At 44.1% G+C, this 5720-nt stretch overlaps 1 protein-coding gene across 1 annotated transcript in view; it reads left to right on the top strand.

The window, feature by feature from the left end:
* Positions 1 to 3862: 3862 nt before the first annotated feature.
* Positions 3863 to 5720, top strand: part of LOC114043870 (protein FAM234A-like) — a 54111-nt gene continuing 52253 nt past the window's right edge. Inside the window, exon 1 of the mRNA XM_027863096.1 lies at positions 3863 to 3937. The gene's annotated coding sequence lies outside the window, so the exon portion shown is untranslated. The remainder of the gene's footprint in view (positions 3938 to 5720) is intronic.

The raw sequence follows: 5720 nt of genomic DNA, 5'->3' as shown, positions 1-5720 counted from the left end.
AGGTCCAGTAGTATGGTACACTGTACTTATTTTCAGGCTTTTTTGAGGTACTGATGGTTATACTGATTTCCTTGTCTTTTTATTTTTTATTTTTGTCTTTTAAAATATTTGTTAAATGGGATGACTCTAAAAGTGAGAGGAGAACTACAGGGGGAAATTATGGTGATGTCAAAACAAATAACATCTATACAACTTATTTTAAAAAGAAAAAAATTGAAATGAAGTTTCAGTAGCACTTTTAGCCCTCAAACTATTTTATAATGGAGTAATCTTTGAACTGTTTAGTACTAGTTTAAAAATGAAAAAGTAGATAAATAAAACCCTAGACAAGGAAGAATTAAAAATATATTTGATAACACTAATGCAATGTTGGTGGAGTTATGAACTGATCCAACCATTTTGGAGAGCAATTTGGAACTATGCCCAAAGGGCTATAAAAATGTGCATACCCTTTGACCCAGCAATAGCACTTCTAGGGCTGTATCCCAGAGAGATCATAAAAATGGGAAAAGGACCCACATGTACAAAAATATTTATAGCAGCTCTTTTTGTGGTGGCAAAGAATTAGAAATTGAGGGGATGCCCATCAGTTGGAGAATGGCTGAACAAGTCGTGGTATATGAATGCAATGGAATATTATTGTGCTATAAGAAATGATGAGCAGGCCGACTTCAGAAAAACTTGTAAAGACTTGTATGGAATGATGTTGAGTGAAGTGAACAGAACCAGGAGAATGTTGTACACAACAGCCTCCTTGTGCAATGACTAACTTTGATAGACTTAGCCCTTCTCAGCAATGCAAGGGTCTAAGACATCTCCAAAAGTCTCATGATGGAAAATGCTATCCACATCCAGAGAAAGAACTATGGAGTTTGAATGTGATCGAAGCATACTATTTGCTCTTTTTTTTCCCTTCTGTTTTGTTTCCTCTTTTTTTGTGGTTCCTCCTATTGGTTCTAATTCTTCCTTACAACATGACTAATGTGAAGATATGTTTAACAGGAATGTACATGTAGAGCCCATATCAGATTGCACACTGTCTTGGGGAGGGAGGCAAAGAAAAATTAAAACTCATAAATGTATGGAAGTGATTGTTGAAAACTAAAAATAAATTAATTAATAAAAAAGCCTAATTGGCCACAATCTTATATATATATATATATATATATATATATATACACACACACACATATATATACACACACACACATATCTATCTATCTATCTATCTATCTTTACATTTGATAAACCCCAACACAAATGTCCTAGGAAAAAAAAACACTTTATTTGACAAAAAATTGCTGGGAAAACTGGAGATTAACTTAATGTAGTTTTTATTGATTCTCATTTCTTTTGTTTTTGCCTCTAAAATCAATCTCCTGTTTGGGAAACAAATATAACTTCACAGATAAATGTCCATCTGGTCCCAACCTCCACCACAGAACCTGGGATTATAGAAATAATCTTCCACATCTCCCTTGTAACTAACCTGAAACAGACTGGGAAACATTCCCATATATCTAATTGCCTCTACCAATTACTGTGGTCATAGCTCCCAAGCACAGACCTAGAAGCAGACGTAATAGATAATACCTTGGTCCCCCTACCAATCACCACCCTAGGCCCCTCAACCTCTAAGAGAGTGCATCCTAAAAACCTCAAAGATGGAACTTTTGTTGTACAAAAAGGGAAAACTGGGAAGCAATTTTAAAGGAAGATGCTGCTTTCCTGCCCCCACCTCTGGATTTCGAGAAACACAGAATCCCAAAAGAACATTCTCCAACAGATGACCTATGGACACATAAAGTCTTACATATGAGTTTCCTCCCTTTCCTCTACCCAAATGCAAACACTGAGTTACTTATAATCTCTCATTTGGAGAAGTCTGCTGTTAACTAAACTGTAAGAGCCCACATAAAACAATATTGCAGTGAGTAGCCTTAATTTACTGACTCAATATCAGGATTGAACCTGGTCTTTGAGGGGCCTTTGAGCCACACATCACAGATTGAATGCTGCGCACAATCCTATTGCCTTCGGGCAGAAATGGTTTTGCAGCAGAGAGACTGACCCAAATACGCCTTTTGTGCAGTGGGGAGCTGCAGTACAAGTATAGCTGCATGGGTATTCTGGGAAATCTTTCCTTGCTTTAGGTATTTCTGTATGCTGATGAAGTAGAAAGGCAGTCGAACTGCCAAATGATTTATGTCTATACTTACCCTTCCCCCAAACCCAAAGGCATCTTGCATACTGTGGCTGTTCTTGATATCTTCTGCATCAGAGTGGTTCAATTCTGAGTAAAAAAGGATAAGCCTAAAATATAGTAATTCCTATAGAACCCAGTGAGCCTTCTGTGAATGCACTTCATTTGCCAGTCCATCCAAGGGTGTGTGTTTGAGAGCTACAAATGTTACAGAAAAGCAGTTAAAACATAATTCTTAGGTAAATTATCCTGCTCTTTGTGTGCAGGATAGATTAGAATGGGGAGAAAAACTGGAAAATGTTAGTTTTAAAAGACTATTTCACTAATTAGAGTAGCTAGGTGGTGCAACAGATAAAGCACCAGGCCTGAAGTCAGGAAGACTCATCTTCCTGAGTTTCAAATGTGATCCTGGGCTAGTCACTTAACCCTGTTTGTCTCAGTTTCCTCATTTGCAAAATGAGCTGGAGAAGGAAATGACAAACCACTCCAATATCTATGCCAAGAAAACCCCAAATGGGGTCACAAGAAGTCAGACACGACTGAAAAACGACTGAATTTCACTAATCCAGGCCTGAGAAAAATAGTCTAGGACAGGGGTGGGATAACATGGAACTGTTTTGGGAAACAGCCTCAACAATATCCTTAAAAATCCTACTTGTTTTAGCCTTGGATACCCTCAAAATCAAGGGAGGGAGAAGATTATTTCCTTGATTTTCCATTTGCCAAGCACCAGGACAGAATTACAGTCAGAAACAAGGGCTGGAAGGGAGTTCAGCCATCATCTAGTCCAAACCATTATTTGACAGAACAGAACGCTCCACAGCATAGTGAATAAAGGGCTGGACGTGGCTGGAAGACCTATTTAAGGAGAAGAGTTTGGAAATGAACCCAGGTCATCTGGCCCCCAGTTCCAGTGCTCTTTTCAACCCCCTCTTTTCACAAAGAGGAAACTGAGGCCCAGAAAAGGGAAAGGAGAGCCCAAGGTCACAGGTGCCAAAGAGAAGGCAGCTCCCCTGACCCCACTGTCAGCGCTCTTTCCACTACATCATTCTCCCTTTCTTGAGCCAAGACCTTGGGTATCTCGCAATACGGTGGGAAAACGTGTCCTGACTCTTTGTTCACGGTATTTTTGAGCTGGAAAGCAACCTGGGAATCATTTCATGCAATCCCCTTCTTGGCCAGTGGAGGAAACTGGGATCCAGAGCAGGGAGGAGACTTGCCCATAGTGACAAAAGTGGTAAGCGTTGGAGACCAGGTGCTCTGACTCCAAACTCAGCGTCCTTTCCACCGCCCCGGCTTTGGATGTTTGCTGTTGTCGCAGGCCTGGTTTCCAGGAGCCACGGCCTCCTCCCGTTGCCCTTCCCGTGACCTCAGCCCGAGTTCCACCTGTCGAGGGGGGCAGTAGCTAGAAAGAGGAGAAAACGCCCTGGCTTTGGCCCTGGACCCACCCCTGGGAGGGATAGAGGCGAGGCCACGCCCACAGCAGCGCCTCGAGAACAAGGCCTGGGGAGGTGGAGGGCGTCGCGCGCTAGCCACAAAGGTGCCGCGTAGTAACAGTTGCTAAGCAGTGTCCCAAGACCTGGCGGGCGCGCGTGGCCCACCGCGTATTCCCTCTTTTTTCTGAAGGGCGGGGCTCCGGGGGCGGAAGTGACGCGAAGCCGGGAGGGGCAGGGGGAGCGACCTGCACCGGCTTGGTTCTCGGCGCACTGACTGGCAGGCTAGGGCTGGCTACAGGTGAGTGAGCCAGCGACACTTCTCTCGCCCTTACTCTGCTGCCGCGGCCTTAGCCCCCCCGCCTCGCCCCCTGCCCCATTCCCCATCCAGGTGTCCTCCCTTCTCCTTGCCCTCCCGAGGTTCCCGAGTGTCTCCTCGCTCTCCCCTCCCTCTCTGCTCTCCCAGCGTCCCGGTGTCTCACGTTCCCCTCGCCCCGCCCCCCGAGTCCCTAAGGTTACATCCTTCCAGGTGCCCCCCCAACGGGGGAGCAAGCCCGGCGCCCCGGTCCGGTTCGGGTGTGGACGCGCCGTCGGCTCCCACCTGGAGGCTCTTCAACACCGGCTCTTTAACTTTCCAGCTCCCTGCGCCTGTCCCTCCTTCAAAAATCTGCCAGATTCGGAGGGGATGGAGGGATGGGGTGACAAAAAGAAGAAATGGGGGTGGGGGGTTCCTTCCCCATTCCCAGGGATCTCCCGGAGAGGAACTCAGCGCATCACCTTCCCCCTGCACCCTCCTAGTGGCGGACCCCAACCCTTTTGCTCCCTGAATTCTGCATGGGACTGCCCTCCATTTCCTGGGGTGGTCGTTATCTCCTCGTTTAAAAAAAATATTATTTCCGTCCCTTTTGCGTCCTAGGTCCTTTTTAAGAGTTGTATATATCTTTGGTCACTCGTGTTCTTTCCATAAGTAGGAGGTAACTTCCGTAGGAAATGTTTATTCCCCTGCCCCCTCCCACTTTCTGTAATTTTACCCTAGCTAGGTTCATGTCTACTGTTGCAACTATTTGGCTAACCCAAAGCCAGATCAACTGGGCAGTATATCATTCAGAGGTGGGGAGCCAGCGACCTCGAGCCATGAGTGGCCCTCTAGGTCCTTGGGTGCGGCCTTTTGCCAGAGTCCAAGTAAAGTTTAGATTAAATCAAAGGGCCACACCCAAGGAGGACCTTGGAGGCCACTTGGACCTCGAAGCCGCGGGTTCCCCACCCCTGAATGTGGTTTTAAGATTGATTTGAACTCTTTGAGCTGCTAAAGGGGTTTGCATGTTTACCCAGATAATTGGATCATGTGCCCTTTCTGAGCGTTTGGTCTGGGTGGAACTGGTTTTAAATGTTCTACTAGTTTTATAGGAAATATCTATGTTAAAGGTTTAAAAAAAAACCTGACAACTCTTTGCAGTGAATTAAATCTTTATCCACTCCTCCTCTTCAAAGACCAGTCTTAATCACTGAACACTGAGGGTGTTGCCTCAGTCAAATGAGAACTGTTATTAAAGACTAGCTTAAAAAGGCTTAGGTATGAAGCAAAGAACTCTCTGGGTTTTCATAATACTGTTCTTTCTTGGTTTTCCTTTAATAGATCCTCATTCATTATACCCCCTAACTGTAGGTATATCCCAAGACGATGTCCTGAATTTTCTTTCTCTGGACTGTCTTACTTGGTGACCTCATTAGCTCCCATGGATTTAATTATTATCTCTATGCAAATGATTCCTAGATTTGTATATTAAATTATAGTCTCCTAAGTTCCAGTCACAAATGAACCTGTTGGATATTTCAAATGCGATGCCCCATAGGCATCTCACAATTGGTATTGGTATTGGTATTGGTAGCAAAAAGTATTTGCTTATTTTGGAATGCTTGTAGAGAGAAATCTTTTCACTCTAGTAGAACATGTACATTCTTTTCTCTCCCCCCCCCCCCTTTTTTCCTAATAGTCGACAGGGATGAAGAAGATTGATTTTGATTTAAAATAAAAATAAGTGAAGATGGAATTGTAGGAAGAATAATGTGTCTTAAAATTTGGA

This window comes from Vombatus ursinus, unplaced genomic scaffold, assembly GCF_900497805.2.
Source record: "Vombatus ursinus unplaced genomic scaffold, bare-nosed wombat genome assembly UNPS02014770.1, whole genome shotgun sequence".
Lineage (NCBI taxonomy): Eukaryota > Metazoa > Chordata > Mammalia > Diprotodontia > Vombatidae > Vombatus > Vombatus ursinus.
This window is presented reverse-complemented; position numbering and strand designations above follow the sequence as displayed.